Raw genomic sequence first — 22,824 nt, forward strand, 5'->3', positions numbered from 1 at the left:
ATCTTGCTCCCAGGGAGGGTGTAATTTTAGGTGCAGGTTCCAAACAGCGCAATGAACCAGCCAGAAGGGGCAGGAGGTATCGGTGTAGGAGCTATTGAAATAATCTTAGCAACGTACGTCAGGGGAACCGTTATTAATGATGACAGGTTTCAGAGTAGCAGCCGTGTTAGTCTGTATCTGCAAAAAGGAAAGGAGGACTTGTGGCACCTTAGAGACTAACCAATTTCTTTGAGCATAAGCTTTCGTGAGCTACAGCTCACTTCATCGGATGCATTCTGTAGCTCGTGAAAGCTTATGCTCAAATAAATCGGTTAGCCTCTAAGGTGCCACAAGTCCTCCTGTTCTTTTTTTTTAGTTATTAAAGAAGTGTCAGTAAAAGGTCAGAATGGGATCGTCTCAGTGTCACAGTAGAGGGCTCTGTGATGGTTTTCAATTTGTCATCCCACCGTAGGCACCACCTAGCATATGTTTGAACCTCTTCCTCTCTTAGCGTTGCTCGTTATCAGAGAAGGGGAGAGAGAGTGAGCCACAGAAACACAGACCTAGTGACTGAAGGAAACATTTCTTTGCTCTTTGCTTGGCTCTGTCAGTTATTTGGGTACAAACTCACCCCGCCCCCACTGTCTCTGCTGGGCTCAATGGGCAGGAAGAGCTCAGCTGTCAATGGGACTTGGGGAGCTCGGGACATTACTGTGGCTTAACAGGGAAATCCTTGCTGATCTTAAATACAAAAAAGAAGCTTACAAGAAGTGGAAGATTGGACAAATGACCAGGGATGAGTATAAAAATATTGCTTGGGCATGCAGGAGTGAAATCAGGAAGGCCAAATCACACCTGGAGTTGTAGCTCGCAAGAGATGTTAAGAGTAACAAGAAGGGTTTCTTCAGGTATGTTGGCAACAAGGAGAAAGCCAAGGAAAGTGTGGGCCCCTTACTGAATGAGGGAGGCACCCTAGTGACAGAGGATGTGAAAAAAGCTAATGTACTCAATGCTTTTTTTGCCTGTCTTCACGAACAAGCTCAGCTCCCAGACTGCTGCCCTGGGCAGCACAGCATGGGGAGGAGATGACCAGCCCTCTGTGGAGAAAGAAGTGGTTCGGGACTATTTAGAAAAGCTGGATGAGCACAAGTCCATGGGGCCGGATGCGTTGCATCCGAGAGGGCTAAAGGAGTTGGCGGATGTGATTGCAGAGTCATTGTCCAATATCTTTGAAAACTCATGGTGATCGGGGGAAGTCCCAGACGACTGGGGTGTATAAGTCCCATTTTGGGGTGTATAAGTAGGGGCATTGTCAGCAGATCGAGGGATGTGATCCTTCCCCTCAATTCGACACTGGTGAGGCCTCATCTGGAGTACTGTGTCCAGTTTTGGGCCCCACACTACAAGAAGGATGTGGAGAAATTGGAGAGAGTCCAGCGAAAGGCAACAAAAATCATTCGGGGTCTGGAACACATGCCTTATGAGGAGAGGCTGAGGGAACTGGGATTGTTTACTCTACAGAAGAGAAGAATGAGGGGGGATGTCATAGCTGCTTTGAACTAAATGAAGGTGGATCCAAAGAGGACGGATCTAGACTATTCTCAGTGACAGCAGATGACAGGACAAGGAGTAATGGTCAAGTTGCAGTGGGGGAGATTTAAGTTGGATATTAGGAAAAACTTTTTCCCTAGGAGGGTGGTGAAACACTGGAATGGGTTACCTCGGGAGGTGGTGGAATCTCCTTCCTTAGAAGTTTTTAAGATCAGGCTTGAGAAAGCCCTGGCTGGGATGATTTAGTTAGGGATTGGTCCTCCTCTGGGCAGGGGGTTGGACTAGATACCTCCTGAGGTCCCTTCCAACCCCGATATCCTAGGATTCTATGATCATTTGGCCAAAAACATGCAGCAAAGCACCCAACTCAGTTGCATGAATGCTCTATAAACCACTCCTCAATTATACAGAGACACCAGCATATCTCCCCAGCTCTCAGCCTTGCACCTCAGAAATGTACCATCTTACACGGCTCACGGCCTTCTCTTGAAAAGTGTAAGCTCATTAATTAGTTCGCCACTTCATCAAAAATAAAGGGGACATGCACCAGCCTTTGTCATGTGAGCAACTTTCCCAAGCACTTTGGACAAACTCAGGAGTAAGTATAAAATAGTAAAACAAGTTTATTAACTACAGAAAGTTAGATTTTAACTGAGTATAAGTATTGGAGTATAACTCTAATTTGAATATACTAAGCAAGAATTGGATCAAACAGCTTTTCTCACCCACTGGTTGCTCCAAGCCATGCTGAGTTCTTAATACACAGACTGAATTCCCTCTCAGCCTGGGACCAATCTCTGCAGTTCAAATTCTGAGTCTTCCAGACAATCTTCCAGGTGTTGAGATTGGGGAAGAGACAGGCCACGTGGGGGTGTCTTTGACTCTCATACATATTTTTTCTCCAGCTGCTAGGTAGATTCTTGCCGTGATGCTGGGGTTAGTTAGCACCCAATATGGAGCAGCAGTTTGCCTCCTGCACCTTGTGGTAGGTGTGTCACAGCTCCTTCACTTTGGCCCCGCACGGCAGTGTGTCCCTGTCATGGCCCCTTTCTATCATGCATCACGACCAAACCACAGACTCTGGACTCAGCATTCATGTATCCTGCAATCTGAACTTGGAATCTGTTACATTCCCTCATTGGCTACCATCATTTAACCAACACGGAAGTGCTTCTTGTCCAGCAAGGAAGCCAGTTTGGGACCCATAGGCATGGGATGGCTCTGAAGGAATCATCTGTTTCTCTCTGTGCTTCAGGAAACTTGGGATCCAAATGGTAAAAGACAGTTGTTCCCAGTTTCATCATGGCACCCCTTAGAAGTGTGAGCAATTCCAAAAACAGTTTACCTTGGCCACAGGTCACCATAGCGTCCATCTCTGGGGTGAAAATCAACCACTAAAACCTCTCATTTCTACCTGAGTTCTTGTCAAATCTTTGACCTTAGTTGTAGCAATTTTACACGGCTCTGGCGTAGAATTCTTCACCAACCACACAACATACCAGTAGCGATACTGAGGTATAACTCCCCCAAATATGCCCTTTTGTTTCTTTAATCTGGTGGCACAGATTTAAATAAGGGACTACATTCAGGTGCGGCTTAGAATCCCTCTAAGACACCAAATGTCAGGTATCTACTCAGAATGGGTGTCTTTCTGCAGCTCTATCACATTCCTCATGGATGTCATTTCCTACACATTTACAGCATCTCCCAGGAGGGAGCTGAACAGAAATGTCACTTCCATTTTTCCCATCTCTACCTAGGAAGGGATTGCATTTCCCAAATAAGAGGCAACATGCACCTGATTAGGAAGGGAAGATCTTCAGGAGCAACCTCCTGCAGGGCATGGGCCACAACTGCTTTGGGAGGCAAATGAATGGGTCTTTTAGTTAGTTCCAAATCATTTACTAGAGAATCCTCTTCCCAGCCCCTTCGGGAAATATTGACCTTACCAATTGAAGAACAGGGGGATAGAGATGGGGATGGAGAATCCCTCTGATTTACCCTATGTTCTTTTGTTGTTACAGAGGGGAAAAGACATTTTTCCCTATCCCTTCCCTATTCCTGCTCTTTGTTATACTTCAATATATTTTAAGGGAGGAAAATGGTAGTAAAAATATCTGCCTTCAGGAAAACCTGAAGCAACAGCGCTCTGATGAACTGTGACAACTGGGAATGAAACAATATGATCCTGGTGGGGGAACTTGATGACTAACAATTGTTTTTAAATGGGGGAACAGTATAACTGTGATGCTCAGGCTTTGTTTAGACTAGGACATGTGATGGAGTTTAGGTCAGGTCAAGGGGAAAGCTAATGCCAACCACTGCACCTCGGCTGCATCTGCACGACAACTGTAATTGTTTTTTAACACCAAGATCACTAACTTGAGCAGCCAACGCCATGTACAGTCCTAGTGGATGTAAGGCACGGGTAGTTTTCGCCTCAGTGTAGCTTGTTGGGAACAAACCTCTCTCCCCCACCTGGAGCTGATGAACATTCCTGGCTGGCAGGAGATTAAAACCTGGGCTACACTACACAGTTAGGCCTGCCGACAGCATTTTACGTTGTCCTAATTACCTCATGGTGCACACTACAACCTTGTCCCATCTGTGTAAGTGCCCTGCTACACCCACATAGTAACTCCAGCTCCTCAAGAGGCACGGGGATTGCGCTGGGGTCGTTAGGACAACACAGTGTCTGTGTAGACACTGCCTGACTCACAGGGGCTGCTGGCTGTCTTGCCAATGTCATGGCTTCCGGCTGGCTCCCTTCACGGCTGCCCTCCGCTCCCTGATCCCAGCGGGGCTGCACCTGCCTGGCTCCTCGCGGGGCTGCTGCACGAAAGCTCCCGGCTCCCAGCGCAGGGAGCCGAGAAGCCTGAGCACTTGGCCCCCGCCCCCACTCCTGGCGGGGAGCAGGCAGGCAAGAAGCCCAGGTGGATGGCTCCCACTCCAGGGAGGAGGTGGGGAGTCAAGAGCCCAGGGGGCAGCTGGGCTCCCAGTGGGCAGCTGCGCGGAGTGAAGAGCCGCGTTTCTCACCCCCCCAACACTGCCCCTCTTCATTCGGTGGAAGCACTCCTGGTGAAGACACACACTGCCGACAGAAGGAGGGGAGTGGGGAGAAACTCAAATTAAGCTTCCGCTTCCTCCATCAGGATCATGAGAGCAACGGAAAGAAAACTCAAGAGGAACAAGCCTCTTCTCCTTTCATGCACCCCATCACAACCCTCCCTGCTTCATTTTCTGCCTTAATTTCCTTTTGAAACTGCAACGGCTCCTCCAGAAATCAATCATGTCTCTGAATTCACAGCAACGTCCTGAGGATGATAAAAGTATGAAGGAATTCATGGTCCTTTGTGACATAATAAAATAAAATAAAAATAAATAATTAATAATAATTAATACATTATTATTCGTATTGCAAGATTAATCTTTCTGTTTTGCAGATTCAGCTCTACATTGATTCTTGTTGCTCTTTGCAATGTATCTATCTACCTAGGCAACAGTATTTGCTGTTGTTTCAGGTGGAGCACTCAGCGTGTTACGTTTTTCTGACAATCTGTGTCTCGAAAATTCTAGCCAATATGCCTGGAAGTTCCAAGAACCATCAAATTACGAAGGAATTTGAGGTCCTTTTTTATATTACCATTTATCAGTAGTTATTATTTGGAGAGCAAAGATTAATCTTTCATTTTTTTAGATCCAGCTCTACGCTGATTCTTGTTGCTATTTGCCATGTATCTATAGCTATCTAGCTATAAAGGCAACCGGTTTTTGCTCTTGTTTCTTTGTATTTGTACACTGCAACTTTACAGCCCAAGCCACATGATCCTGATTAATGTGACACTGGCCAGCCGTGGGTGATTCATTGCACTGTAGACGTATCCTAACGTTATGTCTGCACAGCGATTAAAACACCCACCTTCCCCCGTTCGCTACGAGTTTTCAAAGATAATGGCCAACGGCTCTGCGATCACAGCCGCCAGTTCCTTTAGCACTCTCGGATGCAACTCGTCCGGCCCCATGGACTTGTGGACGTCCAGCTTTTCTAAATAGTCCCGAACCACCTCTTTCTCCACAGAGGGCTGGTCACCTCCTCCCCATGCTGTGCTGCCCAGTGCAATAGTCTGGGAGCTGACCTTGTTTGTGAAGACAGAGGCAAAAAAAGCATTGTGTACATTAGCTTTTTCCACCTCCTCTGTCACTAGGTTGCCTACCTCATTCAGTAAGGATTTTCATTCTCAGACACGGTGCACAAAGCAGGACTCAACCCTCGGCGTAAACTGAGTGAGCCGCCCACAGATTCTGGCAGCCCCAATGAGCCACTTGGTGTGAGAGCTTGGACCTGCCCTTGTCCCAGAGGGAGGGGGTCATCTGCGAGGGGACTGGAACACTGACCTATCAGCTCTTAACACCCAAACTTTCAGTCACTCTATTATCAGTGCCTCTGAGTGTAATTTAAACAACAAGCACAGCTACACTGGGCTAGACCAGAGGTCCATCTAACTCTGTTATTTGTCTTCTGATAGCAGCCAGTACCAGGTGCCTCAAAAGCCACTACTGGGAGTTGAACCCAGGATCTCCTGTTTAGAAGACAGGTGCTTTAAACCAGCTAATCTATGGTGCCTTCATCTGGCTAACGTATGGTGTCTGCCCACACCTGACTCCCTGCCAACCCGCACTGGGCCCTGACAAGCATTTCTTGTGTTTCGATTCTGTGAAGCAGAGAAGCGGGTGAAGTTTTACTCCCAAGGTGTGTGTGTGATTCTTTGGACAGGTCTATCCTACAAAATTAAGTCAGTAACAACATTACTTTGGGGTGTTAAAAATTTTACCTTCCCTGAGCAATGCAGTTATATCAGCCTAATCCCGGTGTAGATAGCACTGGGTTAACAGGAGGACTTCTTCCCACCCCACTCTGCCTCTTCGGCTGAGGCCTGCTGGTCCACCTTTCACTCGCTCCTCTCTCCCCGAGGCCTCCTTGCCGGCTGCTCATTCCTCTCCGCCCCCTACCCCAAGGTCTGCCCGCCACCCACACCTCTCTGACCCCTCCCCTGACACCCACCATGGCCGCCGTTCCCACCTCTCAGCCCCACCCATCAGACCCACCCAGCCTGCCACCCGTGCCTCTCCGTCCTGCCCTGCCCACCACTTGCACCTCTGTGCCCCTCCCCTGAGGCCCACCCTGCCCACCTCTTTCTTCGTGCTGCCGTTGTTATTCCATGACACATTAAAGATGGAATGAAAAGCTGAGTTTCCTCCAGAGTGAGGAAAGGAAGGAGACACTAACCCCCTGATAAAGCTCTGTGCCCCACAGAAAACCTGCCCCCTGCTATTACAGTCACTGATGTACTGGGGATATGACGGGAAAGGGACTGTCTGAATTATCGAGGCAGGAATTTTACAACAATCTACAGCAACATCACTGGCCACAAACACACTCTCCTCATGCTCCAGCCAGAAGGGAAAAGAGCAGGAATTCTTGTTCAGCCCTCGGCACACTTACACAACAGCACAGCAGTGAGTGTGTTGTGGACGCTGGTCTGAGGAAACAATTGGAAACGATCACTCAGTGAGAACAGAACTAGAGGGTCGTGAGAGCGCTCTATAAAGCAAGTAGTTGTGGCTGAGTGGTTAAGGTGGTGGACTCGAAATCCCTTGGGGGGGGGGGTCTCCCTGTGCAGGTTTGAATCCTGCCAACTACGGAGGAAGTTGCGGCTCTTTAGTTTCAGTGCCTGAGCATCCTTGGCCCCAGTGGGAGCCAGGCTACGTCTACACAACAGAGTTATGCTGCTTTAGTTAAAGCGTTTCAATTAAGCCGCTGTTGCATGTCCACACTAGGCTGCTTGTGTCACCGGAGCGCATCCAGGCTAGCAGCTCTTGGGTCGCCACAGAGAGCAGTGCATTGTGGGTCGCTATCCCACTGTGCAACTGGCCGCAGGGTGCTTTGGGAAGGGTTTGCAATGCCTCGTGGGCAGCCACACGAGGCAGGTTTCTCTATCCCATTGTTCCATGGGCATCCGACTCAATTGCCAGCTGCTTTTCAGCTGCCGTGGGCGTGCTGGGCAGAGAGTGTGTGTGTGTTGGGGACAGACAGTGTGTGTGTTCGGGGAGCGTGTGTGTTGTGGAAGAGTGAGTGTGTTGGCACGCTGTCCCTAAGTTCAGACAGCTGCTGGAAGCAACCAGTCCTGAGTCAGGGAGAGCGGGACACCCCAGTCCTGAGTCAGGGGGAGGGGGACACCCGAGTCCTGAGTCAGGGGGAGCGGGACACCCCAGTCCTGAGTCGGGGGAGCGGAACAGCCCCGACATCAGCCCCCACTTCCCGCACTGGCTCAGCACAGCCCAGCAGTCTCTGTCACATACACACACTCACACACACTGCTGCCTGCCTGGCTGTGTGTCAGGGTGCAGGACGAGGGGGGTTTAGAGGGCCATGGGCCCAGCACTTTTTAGCAGCCCTAAGAACAGACGACGGAGGGGGGAACAAGCTGGAGCCTTGGGGGAAGAGGCGTTCTGTGGGTGTGGCCTCGGAGGGAGGGGTGGCATCAGGGAGAACGGGCGGTGTGAGATTGGGGCATCAGGGAGAAGGGGCGGGGTGAGTGAGGGCTGGGGGGAAAGGGGTGTCATGGGGGTGTCACAGTTCGGCGCCGGTGGCCCCCCCACTGTAAGGAAGATTCCACCACCCCTGCTCTCGGTCCTAGGTGTGGTGAATTTGTCAGGTCTGAGACAGGAGTTGCTTGTGAATGACAGTGACCCCTTTGCCAATTGGCACCAATAAGCTTTTGTCACACATTGCGACGGGGCAAGGCAAGACGGCTATAGTTAAGTAGTGAGGAACAGGTATTTTAGCCTCAGGCTAAACGAATCCTTGGTACTATGGTAACCAAATGGCAGTTGTTTCAGGTTAATCAAGACACCTTGGGCCAATTAAGATCCTTCTAGAAAGCAGTGGAGATAGCTAGGTTGATTGGAATACCTGAAGCCCATCAAGGCCTGGCTGGAACTAGTGAAAAGCCTCCCAGTTCGTCAGTGAGGCGCATGTGTCAGGATCTGTAGGAGGAAGCCGTGCTGTTGGAGGAACCAAGCAGTGCAAATCCACATCAGGTGCAAGGAAGGAGGCCCTGAGGTAATAGCGAAGGAGATACTGAGTGGGGGCTGCTGTGGGGAAGCGGCCCAGGGAATTGCACACGTCCTATTTCCCAAAAGTCAGCTACCATAGCTGCTACTATTAGGGTCCCTGGGCTGGAGCCCAGAGTAGAGGGCGGGCCCGGGCTCCCCCCTCCCCTCCCTGATTAATCATGGATACTGGGAAACAGAGATTGTGCGAGGGGGGGTTGCTTCTCCCCACCTCCCTTGCTGGCTTATGATGGCTCAGTAAGCTGTGGCCCTTGCCTCTAGAGAGAGAGAAGGGCTACGTGGAGGGTCACAGTGAGCCTCTGAGGCTCGCAAAATCCACCAGGAAACGTGGGACCCATAGAGACAAGGACAGAGCTTTGTCACAACATGAACTGAGCTATACCCTCACACCCTGATATAAAAGAAAGGCCAGCACAAAAAACAGAGAAAGGAACAATAAGATACTAAAATAACAATGGTTGGAACTCTCCATTTCTCTCTGTCTTTGGGTGGATGGGTACTAAGAGCTGTAGCTACAGTTGAGGAACCAGGCGATCGGACAGCTGGCCCAGCCCTCCATACTAGTACCTCTCTCACATATAGGGAAATGGGTCAAAATTGGAATTCATGTCATGACTCACTTCCCATAGGGGATCAGTCTGTCGCAGGCTCTGTCTATACTTCACACACTGGAAGTATTCTTCTGAAAACCTAACACTGTCTATGCTGGGGCTGAGGTCACATTAACTACTTCTCTCAGTGGAGTGGACTTTTCACACCCCTGAGAGAGGTGGCTACGTCAACATTGCTTTTCAGCATAGACCAGACTTTAGATGGCTTATTGACCTAAAAGGTAATGGACTTCAGCCTTTTCCTTGGTGGTTGAGGACTGCAACTTTCCTACCTGCTGAACACATCCTACGACAGATGACTTTCCTTTGCAAATTAGAGAAGTGGGGAAGTCAGTGACCCTTACAGTCTAAGTGTAAGAACTTGTAAACACTTCTACAAATTGTCTCTTCGAATAATTTTGCATTCACTAGAAATAGACTTTGAAACTAAGCAAAATAAGTTCTATTTGAAACACAAAAATTTAAAATCTATACTGGGCCAATATTCACTTATACACTCTCACACACATTCTTCCACGCCAACCATTGGAGTGAGGTTTTCTACCAGAACTCCTTACACTACAGGGGGTAAATTACTAACAAAACAAAAAACAAGACACTTTGTTTTACAAAGTGATTCAGATTATCACACAATTAGTCTCCTACTCTTTAACCAATAAATTCATTTTCATTGGAAACAATAACATATTCAAAGAGCTCAAATTCTTGTCATAGGAGTTCATTTTCTTTTAATCCCCGTTGCCAACAACTGAACCTTGGCTCTAGTTCTGGTTTGTCCCAACGTAGGTCCCAACCAATTCTCTGAGTTCATATATCGCTGGTTCTTCTGCCATGTGTGTTGGTGGAAGGGGTCTCCTATGTGGGAATGTTTGCATCACGAGGAAAAAAAAAATCTCTCTTTTCACACTTTTTAATCTTTCAAAGTAGGAGGAGGTAGAGGAGAAGGGATGTAAATGCATAAAACACAAGAGAAAACTGTCCTACACTAAAGGCATTTATCGGTATAACTATATTGCTCAGGGGTGTGAAAAATCCAGAGTTTAGCAATGTAGTTACACAGCCCTAACGCCCTGTGTAGATAGCGCTACGTCAGCAGGACATATAGCTTGAGGGGGCTGGACTAATGAAGTCCGACGGGAGAGATCTCTCCCATTGGCTTAGAGCATCTGTAATAGCATGCTACACCAGTGCAGCTACATGGGGGCAGCTGTGCCAACATCAGCTTTATTGTGAAGCCGGAGCATCAGACACAAAACCAGAGAATCAGGACTCAACATGTGAGTATCTGGAAGTCTGAAATTGGAACCGGACACGTTCCTTGCCTCATTGGTTACCATCATTTCCACAGCCTGAAAGTCCTGGTTTCTGTGAAAATAGAAAGAATTATATTGAAATTAGAATTCATTAAAGAAATGCTACTTGAAGGGTTTGTTGAAATATAGTTGTCGAGAAGAGAAACATTAAGGAGTGTGAGACAATGGGTCCTCAAACTAATTAACTTAGAGCTCCTACTGAGCTGGGAGATTGGTAAACATTAGTATGCAAGTAAGATATGGATGTATATTTGTCAGTTTCTGCTTCCTTTTGTCTCTTATGTTCAATTGGCTTATCTGTATGAACAAGTTAGCTTGAGCCTTTGCAGGGGGCTTACATATTTGGGTGCATTGGCAAAGTCCTTTGCTAATAAACAGAGTGGTCTGACAAATTATGTGAGTCCTGAATCTGACTTGGACATTACCCAATCAGGCACCCAGTTTGGAATCCACGAGGAGGGAATGTCCTATGAAGCACTCTCTCTCTTTGGATCCAAATGGTGAAGGATGATTGTTCTCAATCTAACCCTGGCATGCTTTGGATCTGTAATTAGTGAGTTGTACACACAAACAATTTCCCTTGGGTCTTTGGTCACCATAGCTTCTTTTACTGGGATGGAAACCAAGAACGGAGCGTGTACTCATTCAACCCCAGTTCTTTCCAAATCCTTGGCCTTGGTTAGGGTAAATGTACACTTCTCTGAAGTAGAATCCTTTACAAAAGCACTCAAAATCTCAGCAGTGTTAGTGAGGAATGGCTTCCTGAAACATGCCCGGCTTTTCTTTAATTTGGTGGCACAATTCCAGGCAAGGGATTGGATACAGGCCTGTTAGTTATCAGAGCTGGAGTTTCTATTCAAAACTAGCTATTTTTCTGCAGCTATTAGATATCCAACACTGATTTCATTTCATACACTTTTTTTTAGCACCTACAAAAAACAAATTCAATAAAAAACCCACTTCTATTTCCTCAACATCTGCATCATGAAGGGGACCATTCCCCATGCCATAGAATTAGTTAGGTTATTTAAAATTTTTTAGTAACCTAGCATCCCCCATAATGGGGGACAAAACAGCCCCCTTGCCAGAAGTGGCTTTACCAATTGATGGAACCTGGGATTTAAACTCCAAATGATCACACTGTGCTTGGGATCCATTTGAATTCCCCTTCCAGGTTTTTGACACTTTCATCTCCAGTCAGCAACTCTGATATAGGATTAAAGAAGTCAAAGCATCGTCTCCAAGCACAGACAGCTGAGAACGCTTCATCATGTGACACTTTGAGAAGTGGAGGGATAGAATGTGATGAAGATCCCTCGTGTCTGAGCCATGCAGAGTTAACAGGTCTGGAGTGATGGGGAAGGAGGGAATCTCTGAGTCACCCCATCTCCTTCCAGTGTCACAGAGGCTGAAATGACCCTTCTTTTCCTGCCCCTGCTCCTCTTCCTTTAAATATAATTGGGAAAGTTCCCAATATAACTGCTCTTCAGCACAACCCAGAGCAACGTGAGAACAACTGGCAATGATATAATCTGAATCAGTGGTGATTCCGAACAATAATTTTGCAATAGGAGGAATGGTATAGATGTGATGCTCCCTGGTTCCTGGTAGGAAGGGCACACTCAAATTATTCATGAGACAATGGAGTAGATAGGAAGGACAAATGGGTCCACCTCAGAACAGGGTGAACTGCAAAAGGCAAAAATGGGCCACTCATTTGGACACGCTGAGGGATAACAGTGCTGCAAACAGTTCAAACAACTTTAAAAGTTACTATGTGGGAATCAGGAAAAGTATTAAAGAAAAAAAAGTACGGATAGCCCTAGAGGTTTTTATGGTGTTGATCTCCTGTGCAGATTCTTGGATGGCTAACATGGGCTGAGTGCCAAGAGAAGGTTTTCCCACACTCACGGCATTCATAGGGCCTCTCCCCTGTGTGGTTCTCTGATGAGTAACAAGGTTTGAGCTGCGATTGAAGGTTCTCACACTCACGGCATTCATAGGGCCTCTCTCCTGCGCGGATCCTCTGATGCTTTATAAGGGCTGACTGGTCATATACGTTTTTCCCACACTCAGTGCATGCAGTTTTTGTCTTTCCCCTGAGGATTTCCTGCTGTGTTGTGCTTTCCTTGAGGTCCTTCTGAGTTCCCCTATAGGAAATTAATTTACCCACTTTATCCCTTGGCCGATTTCCCTGCTCTCTCTCTGGTCTGTGCTGAATCTCACAGGATTTTCCCTGCTCATGACTCCTGGACACGTTCCTTTCCGATCTTTGTGATAATGCTCTGTGTTTATCCACTTGCCCAGCATTTTCCTGCTGAGAATTCTGCTCCTCTTTCTCACATGCCATCGCATCACCTGCTGCGATAGAGACAGAAACCTCCAACAGGGATGGAAAGGGGAAGGCCAACGAAAAAAAGTGCTGGAGAGAGGTCAAATAAAAACAGGAACTGAACTCCTCCAAACACTTCCCCTAAATGGGAGAGAGGAGGGGATCAATTCAGCCTTCACATCCCATCAAATTCATGGGGGGAAGGGAGGAAGCTACTGCCTGATATCTGCTAGGATCTACAGGAAGCCATGAGCTATAGTTACCCTGAGGTTATGACCCCTGCTAGGGATAATAATGAACTGAGTGACCTCCCAAGGGCTTTGTAGGGCATCCCATAGGTTTCCTTCAGGCACTTACAGATTCTGAGTTGGTTTCATGTTTCCTCACCTTTGCAGGGAGCTCTCAGGGTCTGTCTTTCCTCTGAACCCTGGAGCTCTGAGACCCATGGCTCTTCCCCTTGTTCCAGCTGGGAAAACACATCAGGTTTGGAAATGGGAAACCCTGCTCAGATGAAAGAAAACAAAGGAGTTCAGGTGATTGCATAAGACTTTGTCATAAAAAAAACAAAACATTCTATTAATTTAACTTCAGTGCTTAGTGTGACCTGGTGTGCCTTGGGGAGTCCTGACTGAAAACGCTAAGGTCACGGCAGGCTAAAAAAGGGAGAGAAGATGCTCCCACAACTGATGGCTAACACTGAAGTTAAAATCACCGACCACTCAAAAACTCTGCTTCTGATCCCCCACACTGGTTATTGAGAAGCTGAAAAAGATCACACAGCCCCCTTTATTGCATTCCAGTTCTCTGACTCCCAATCAGCACCTATGTTCGGTACAGTGAGAGCTTATTTAAAAATTCTGGTCACAGAAACACAATGTTCTGACCCCAAAGGGTCAGCCATATTACCAGGTCAGCACAGGTTGGAATCATAGAACCATAGAATCTCAGGGTTGGAAGGGACCTCAGGAGGTCATCTAGTCCAACCCCCTGCTCAAAGCAGGGCCAATCCCCAATTAAATCATCCCAGCCAGGGCTTTGTCAAGCCTGACCTTAAAAAAAAGGTTTGGATCTTACCCAAAATACCAGGCTGCCAGCCAATCCTTTAGCCTCTAAACTAAAGGAAAGAAGCAAAGGTCAGATACATTCAGAAATCTATATATCGGGTTCTTCACAGTATTGGTGAATTCCTGGCTTGAAAGTCCGTCTGGAACACATCTACAGCTTGGATGGGTCATTCAGTCCTTTGTTCAAGGCTTCAGGTTGCAGAGAAGTTGCTCCAGAGGTAGGAAGACGGATTGAAGAGAAAATGAAGATGATGCAGCTGCCCTTTCTATTCCCTTTGCCTTGTGGCTTGTACTTCCTGTGTCCCAAACACAAGCTTCACAGCACATGGCATGGAAAAGCCCTGGAGTTCTCAGTACACAGGCATACCCCTGCATGTCTTGCTGACTCAATAGGTGTATCCCCTTGGTTCTTTTCATGGACTCATTGTACAGCTGATGACCCTTGACAGGCCAGTGAAGAGGCTCCGCAGTGCTGATGCCAGTCTGTCCGGGGGTGTCACCCAGAAACACTGCACAAGTCTGGAAATACAGATATACCCTACATGTCTATAACTCACAACACAAAGGTGGTACAAAACATAGAAACAAAAGGATCATACTTGGAAAATCATAGCATTTTCACTGACACCTTACATGGCATATCTAGCATGATTCATTGCAATTTCATCATATTGGTATTTTATTATTAATTATTATTATTAAAGTGTCTCACAATTCCCTACAGTGTCACACCTAGTAAACCAGTGAATTCCCAGGACCAGCTCCCTGGGTCCCTGAAGATGCTGAGCACTCTGCTTATGAGGGATTGAAATACCCACATATCTGCTGGGAACACACACAGACAGGCACAGTCTGTCCCCTGTGACAAAGTTCCTGCTCTACCTTGGTGGGTCTTGCGCTTATTGGCGGATTTGCTCGCCTTGGAGCTTCACGGCAGCCCTCAGCTTGGCCGTTTCTCTGAACCCACAGTCCAGGTTGACGACTCCTGGGTCTGACCAGGAGTTGGGAGGATTTGGGGGGAACCCGGGCCCGCCCTCTACTCCGGGCTCCAGCCCAGGGCCCTGTGGAATGCACCTGTCTAGACTGCCTCCTGGAACAGCTCTGCGACAGCGACAACTCCCTGGGCTACTTCCCCACGGCCTCCTCCCAACCCCTTCTTTATCCTCACCATAGGACCTTCCTCCTGGTGTCTGATAATGCTTGTACTCCTCAGTCCTCCAACAGTCCATGTTCTCACTCTCAGCTCCTCACGCCCCTTGCTCCCAGCTCCTCACACACACCTCACTAACTGAAGTGAGCTCCTTTTTAAACCCCAGGTGCCCTGATTAGCCTGCCTCAATTGATTCAAGTAGCTTCTTGATTGGCTGCAGGTGTTCTAATCAGCCTGTCTTACTGGTCTCCAGAAGGTTCCTGATTGTTCTGTTACTTTACCCAAGGAAAAGGGACCTACTTAGCCATCTGGCCTGACCCTGTCACAACCCCTATGTTCACTCTTCTAGAAAACTATGATCAATTATTTACATACTATGGCTTGTTTGAGGTATCATTTGAAAATGCATAATCTGCAGAATATTATCCTCCTGTTAAAATATGTGTAGCAACACTATGTAAAATTATGAGATTTTACTGTATCATATTAGTGAAAAAGTTACAATTCTGGGGAACACCCTCAGACCAGTTCCTCAGAGACAGCAAGGCAAGCAGCTGGTCAAATTGCCATTCTCCAGGAGGGGGAAGGTGTGAAGAAGACATTTACATTCCTTCACAGGGACCACTTGAAGCTCATATCTACAACAGACAGCCGGTCACCATGACTCAGCTGAGAACTGAAGTTGTTTGTCGTACAAAGGACTGAATTATAAAAAGAGGGGAGGAAAATGCTTGAGACTCTCTCTCTCCCCCTTTTCCTCTGCTCATGACAGCTCCTGAAGAAACTGAACTTGGCAGCAGGGGCGAATTAGGGGGACTTCTGGCTGAAAGGACAGCCAGCCTACCTCAGGATATGGTGAGAGAAACATTTGCTTTGTATCCGTTTTAGCTTGTTAACTTAGATGTTAGTTTGGGTTTTATCTTGCATTTCTTTTGTAAACAATTCTGGCTTTTATACCTCATTACCTGTAGTCAATTAATATGGTTTTTTTGCCGGTAGTTAGCCATCTCATTTTATTGTTTCATCTAACCAGTGTGTTGGGATTAAAGTGTGTTGGAAAATCCATTTGGGAGAACAAGGCTGGCACGTGTCATTTTCCACTGATGAAATGATAGACTTCATATGACCTTGCGTCGTTCAGTAGTGTGCTGGACAGTGAAAGATGCACAAAAGTCCGGGACCAGAGAATTTTCTGGGGTTCTCCTGTGGTGCACTGTAATTCGTGAGTCGCTGACTAACAGCGCTCAATACTGTGTAGCTGGCAGCGAGTCACATGCTGGAGACTGGGTGTTAACTGCCCAGGAGTGGCTGTTCTCACAGTAAAGCAGTGTAAAAGCCACCCCAGCTTGGGCAACTGAGGGGAAACAGCTGTTCAACCAGTCAAGATTGTACTGTGGTTAATGTCACAGACACTCAATTTCAAAGCATCTCCTAAAACACAGAGAAAGTAAATCCATGTCCCAGAAGTTGAAGACTCCACACAGAGGACAAGTCTCCCTGGAACTGCTTCTTGCAGAGAGAGAGAGGTCCAGACACAATGAGAGAGTCCTAGGGAAGCTGGGAACACTAAGAATGGGCTGGTGGGGTTCAGTGGAGAAAGGGAACAGGAAGGGCAGGGATATCACTTAATGCAGGATCTCAGCAGTCCTAGATGTCAGGATAGCACCTAGTGCAGCCCATTGGAAAACATAATCCCAACTATACATATAAAATTATGGGGTCTACATTAGCTGTTTCCACTCAAGAGAGGGATCTTGGAGTCATTGTCGATAGTTCTCTGAAAACATCCACTCAGGGTGCAGAGGCAGTCAAAAAGGGAACAGGGTGTTGGGAATCATTAAGAAAGGGATAGATAATAAGACAGTACATAACTTGCCTCTTTATAAATCCATGGTACGCCCACATCTTGAATATTGTGTGCAGATGTGGTCGGCCCATCTCAAAAAAGATACATTGCAATTGGAAAAGGTTCAGAAAAGGGCAAAAAAACCCGGACTAGGAGTATGAAACAGCTTCTGTATGAGGAGAGATATGTAAGACTGGGACTTTTCAGCTTGGAAAAGAGACAAGAGGGCATATGAGAGAGGTCTATAAAAGCATGTCTGCTGTGGAGAAAGTAAAGAAGGAAGTGTTATTTACTCCTTCTCAGAACACAAGGACTAGGAATCAACCAATCAAATTAATAGGGAGCAGGTTTATAAGAAACAAAAGGAAGTATTTCTTCACACAATGCACAGTCAACCTGGGGAACTCCTTGCCAGAGGACGTTGTGAAGGCCAAGATTATAATAGGGTTACAAAAAAAAAACAAAAACCACCATGAGAAATCTATTGAGGACAGGTCCGTGAATGGTTATTAGCCAGGATGGGCAGGGATGGTGTCCCTAACTTCTGTTTGTCATAAGCTGTGAATGGGTGACAGGAGAAGAATCACTTTATGATTCCCTGTTCTGTTCGTTCCCTCTGGGACACCTGGTGCTGGTCACTGTCAGAAGACAGGACACTGGGCTAGATGGACCTTTGGTCTGTCCCAGTGTGGCCTTTCTTAGATACCAGGGAACCTAGTGAGTCCAGTGCAATGGGAGGGAGTAGGAAAATCCCTGGGTGTGGAGAACACTGGGAAATTAGAAACTATCATTCAGAAGCAACAGACTCTAAATAGTCTAGAAAAGCAGAATGTGAAAAATAAGAATCGGGGTCATGTGACTTCAGGAATGAGGGACTCAAAAAACCAAGTCTGCAGAGAAGAGAGATTGTGGCTATTGCACATGGGGATGGGGGGAGCAACTCTCAAGGTCTCAAGGATTTTCACCAGCAACCGAGGCCACTGTCCCATGCACGGGGCAATCCGGAGCAGTGAGGAGTTGTGTCATCTGTAATCCTGGCTGAGTTTCAATACTCTGCTGCTGGAGCTCCCTTGTCTGGATTCCCCCAGCCACCATTCAAGGTCTGTGTGATCAGTAACCCTGGACCAGCCGCTCTGACCCCAGCAGCCTGCTTCTTACACCCCAAGCACATTCTGTCTGGGTGGAGAAGGCTCAGGGTTTGAGAGAAGGCCAGGGGTAGGAAGCTTCTGTTCGTTATGCTGGACCTAACCCCCCGTTTTACTTGTGCAAACAGGAGATATTTCACACTGTGCGATTCTGCTCCTGTGCTCTCTTCCCACAGCGTTCAGCAGCAGGGGAGGGTCTCTGGTCGTGCGTGTGTCACTGGCATGCTGGGGTGATGCTGGAACAGGACAGAGCAGAGGTGGCATTGTGGGGGTGGCGTGAACCTCATCTCTTCCGTTCCCCTTCCAAGACCCGAGGGGACAGGAACCCTTACCCAGCGAGGCCACAGTCTCACAGGTCTCCTGCATGACGTCTCTGGAGAGGGCTCTCTGAGCGGGGTCCAGCAGAGCCCCCTCTTCCCTGGTGAAATACACAGCCACCTCCTCGAAGGTCACCGGCCCCTGAAAGAGCAAGAGCCCCACACTCAGGACCTCCTGCCCCACTCACAGCCCCACTATTCGTGAGGGAGAGGAGCCAATCAAACGGAAACTCTGGGTGGACCGCAGCCAACAGAGTCCCACCCCCACCCCGCTCAGAGCACCCAGGAAACACCAGGGGGAGGGGGCGAAGAGACACCCCTCCTCTCTCCCAGCAGATCCATCACACTCCTGCTAGCCACAGACTGATACAGGAGATGCTGCCCCAAGCAGGGTCTAGGGAGAGATCTCTTGTAGGAAGCCCAACACCCTCCTCCTTGTGAAAAGAAAAGGAGGACTTGTGGCACCTTAGAGACTATCCAATTTATTTGAGCATAAGCTTTCGTGAGCTACAGCTCACTTTATCGGACGCAAACTGTGGAAAGTGTAGAAGATCTTTTTATATACTCACAAATCATGAAAATAATACCTCCTCCCACCCCACTCTCCTGCTGGTAATAGCTTATCTAAAGTCATCACTCTCCTTACAATGTGTATGATAATCAAGGTAGCCCATTTCGAGCACAAATCCAGGGTTTAACAAGAACGTCGGGGGGGGGGGGAGAGCAGGAAAAAAAAAGGGGAAATGGGTTACCATGCATAATGACTTCGCCACTCCCAGAGCTGGATATGAGGCAGGGGAATCTCCCCTAAGCCTGACTGGTGGCTTCCCCCTTCATATTTCAAGGCACCTGCTGGTTCGTTGGGTCAGGCTCCAGCACTATGAGTCTGGTCCTTTTTCCCAGCTCCATCTAGTTGGTTATTTTCTGTTCACCAGATTGGAGCATTTCCACCTCTGACCCTCATGGCTCTCTTCCTAGAATCTAGGGCCACTTATTAAACAACTCCCAGCAGGTCTGCCACCCCCTGGCCTCCTCCCTTTCTCCACCCTGTGCATTTCCTGCCCCGCTCCAACCTCCAAACCAGACGGTGCAAACCTTCCCCTCTCCCGTGTATTTCCTGTCCCTCTCCCTCCTGCAGGAACAGATCAGAACCCCCCCAATAATCCCTACCTGAGCTGGCTCCTCTGCAGCCATGCCGCTCCCTTGTCCCATGGGAGGACGGGATGAACCGGAAAGAAACATGAGCGTCGTTCTGCAGCCTGGCCGGGCGAGAAGGGCTGTTGTGGAAGTTTAGGAACGGGCATTAGTTCATTTCACATCACGCTTCCCCCAGGCTCTTTCCTTGCAGAGCGAGATCCGAGATTCTGCCGTGCTGAGAAAATGCTCAATCTCTGGATTACAGCAGAGACCTGGCCCCTCCTGCCAGGCTAAGCCCACAGATACACTTTGAACCTCCTTTCTCCCTCCCGCGTCCCAAAACAAAGTCTCTGAACGCAATCCTAGAAAAAAGCAGAACCAAAGGAGTCCCTTTCGAGGATTCCCTCTGACACTGACCCCACAGCAGCCACACCCCAGCAGGAGGGACATGGAGTCAGGAACTGGGTTTTCCTCTCTCTCATCCTCCTCTTGTCCACAGGAAAGTGATTCTCCCCACAGTGCAGTAATACATCTGTCTGGGCAGATGAGAGAGCTGGAAATCTCTTTCAAAACTCTTATCCCACGGACCCTGTCAGTCTCTCTATCTCCTTTTCCCTGTGCCCTCTCCATGCCTGTCTGCTAGGAAACTCTCATTCCTGGGTTGTTTGCTCCCCCATGGCTGGATTTGCTCCTGCAAATGGCAGGAGAAATGGGGTGGGCGGCTGTTTGTGTAGAGTCATTTTATAGTCCTTCACTGCCTGCCTGGGATTTCCCCATTGCCTGCTTAGGACCCCCACCTGCCCTCCACCAGGATCTGCCAGGCCATTTGCTTGGGACCCCCTCCTCCTCCCAGCAGGACCCCCTGACGCTTTACAGGAGGACCCCTCACTCTGCGCCAGGGACCGCCCCACCACAGCTCTGTGCACTGGGCATGGCAATGGTCCCAGGAGCCAGCTGGGCAATCCCAGACAGAGCCCCTGGCACAGCACCAGGCAGCGTCTAATGCCCTGCCCCACCTGCCCAAGAGACCCCCACCACCACTGGTCTGCAGCCAACAGGCCCCCAGCAATACCCACCTCTAGGACCCATAGCCTTAGGGCTGGGCACATCAGAACTACCCCCTGAAACCCCAAACCCTCCAGAAACCACCAACCTGACTAGGGTCCCTCCTGCCCAGCCACCCAGAGGCTTTCCCCTACCACAATGCCCCTTCAGCTCCCGCTGCAATCTCCCCACACAGACATGCACCCCCCCAGCAACAGTGTTCCCTCACAGTGTCTGACAAGTGGACAGAAAGTTATCACCACCCCCTGCTGGCCAGTCACACAGGCAGAGGGAGCCTGGGGGGACGCCTCTTTAACAGGAGAAGGGAAGCCATGGAGGGCCAAAATAAGTAAGTCATTTCCATACTCTGTCATTAGCAAATAATGGCCACCGTGGATCCACCCCAGAGTTGGCTACAGCTTTGCACTGCGGGAAGCCCCCCCTAACGGAGACCCTTTGTCATGGGGTTTGGGATACTTCTGGACCCACGCTGCACTCAGAGGGACCTCCTCATCCCGTGCCAGCTGGAGAAAAGAAAAGGGTCCAGCCAACTCTCCTGTTACCAACTGGGAACAACCCATCCCCCAAACAGGGGGAGGCCCCTGGCTTTGATGGGTATTGAATATATGGCTAGTCTCTTTTATCAGCAAACATTTTTAACAGAGAGAAAGGAGGGAACAAATGATTCTCAAAGGAGAGGGAAAGATGATCATTGTTGCAGGGGGGTTCATTTCCCAACCAGGATGGAGAAGGACTCAGGGCGACGTTCTGGTTAAACGTGGATTTATGCTGGAAATGGCCCACCTTGATTATCATGCACATTGTAGGGAGAGTGGTCGCTTTGGATAAGCTATTACCAGCAGGAGAGTGAGTTTGTTTGGGGGGCGGGGCGGGGCGGAGGGTGAGAAAACCTGCATTTGTACTGGAAGTGGCCCAACTTGATGATCACTTTGGATAAGCTATTACCAGCAGGAGAGTGGGGTGGGAGGGGGTATTGTTTCATGGTCTCTGTGTATATAATGTCTTCTGCAGTTTCCACAGTATGCATCCGATGAAGTGAGCTGTAGCTCACGAAAGCTCATGCTCAAAAAATTTGTTAGTCTCTAAGGGCCACAAGTACCCCTAAACTTTTTTATGAATCTGTGAGACGTACAGAGAAAACGTATCACAAACTACGCAACTGAGAACATGGGATAAACGACAAGACTGGGGGGGATTTTATGTGGCTATTAAAGAACGAGCTGGAAAAGGGGGACCGTTTGTCATATAAAATCCAGCCTATCCAGCACATAAACAGAAAGTGATGGTCCCCCCCCCACTGCCCCCGTTCACCTGGGCAGCAGGGAGCCCTGTGAGGGGCTGACTGGAGGGGGCGGGGGGGAGCTGGAGGGCTCCCTGGGGGAGGGGAGGGGGCGGTAGTGGGGGATCGGCAGGTGGGGGGCAGGTGGGGGCTGGGGGCAACGGTGCTGCAGTTGGGGGGCAGCAAGTGGGACGCGGAAGCCGGGATCGGGGGCAGCCCCATGGGGGACACGTCCCCTCCCTTCCCCGCCCCGGCAGGGACCCAGCGTCTCCTCCCACCCCCACACCGGGGCAGCCAGGTTGGGGGATGGCTCCGGGCTCCAACTTCCCACCGACAGCGGGACAAATCGCTGAGGATAAAACAGGGGGGGGGAAGGGAAATCCCGCCCCCCCCCCACGGGAGGGGTGTTTCAATGGTCATGTGAGGAGGAGGGAGAGACGGGGGGGGATCACGGGAGACGAGAGAGCGGATCAATGGGGGTGGGGTGGGGGGGAGTTTACAACCACGTGGGAGCTACCGAAAAGGAAAAGGGGGAAACTGGGGGGCATTCGTGCCCGTGGGGGGGGAAGGGGATCCAATTAACTCCCCCGCCGCCCCCCACTTCCCCCCCGGGAATTTCCTGGCTGCACAGAGAGAGTTCAACCCCCACCCCCCGCCACTCCGGCTTCTCCCCCCAACACCCCCCAAGGGACCCCGCCCGCCGGGCCCCAGTCTCTGCCCCCCCCAATCCCAGCCGTGCCGGGGGCAGAGAGTCACTTTCCTGCCCCCCCACCAGCGCTTCCCCCCCCCCCCGCGGGGTCTCCCACTCACCGGGTCGGGGGCGGGCAGAGCCAGGGGCTGGTCCCAGCTGGAGAAAGCCCCCCCTGGCCGGGCACGGGGGGTTAATGACAGGCCCCCCTAG

The 22,824-nt window shown here is 49.2% G+C and overlaps 1 protein-coding gene and 1 long non-coding RNA gene across 2 annotated transcripts in view; both read right to left on the reverse strand.

The window, feature by feature from the left end:
* Positions 1 to 22,824, reverse strand: part of LOC144258216 (uncharacterized) — a 970,182-nt gene that overhangs the window by 488,982 nt on the left and 458,376 nt on the right. The gene's annotated exons all lie outside the window — the stretch shown is intronic.
* On the reverse strand, positions 10,561 to 14,068 carry LOC144258341 (uncharacterized). The gene is made up of 3 exons (XR_013344677.1): positions 13,995 to 14,068; positions 13,308 to 13,421; positions 10,561 to 10,640 (listed from the first exon to the last, which is right to left on the reverse strand). It is a non-coding gene; the product is annotated as an uncharacterized LOC144258341 (long non-coding RNA).

This window comes from Eretmochelys imbricata, chromosome 28 (genome assembly GCF_965152235.1).
Source record: "Eretmochelys imbricata isolate rEreImb1 chromosome 28, rEreImb1.hap1, whole genome shotgun sequence".
Lineage (NCBI taxonomy): Eukaryota > Metazoa > Chordata > Testudines > Cheloniidae > Eretmochelys > Eretmochelys imbricata.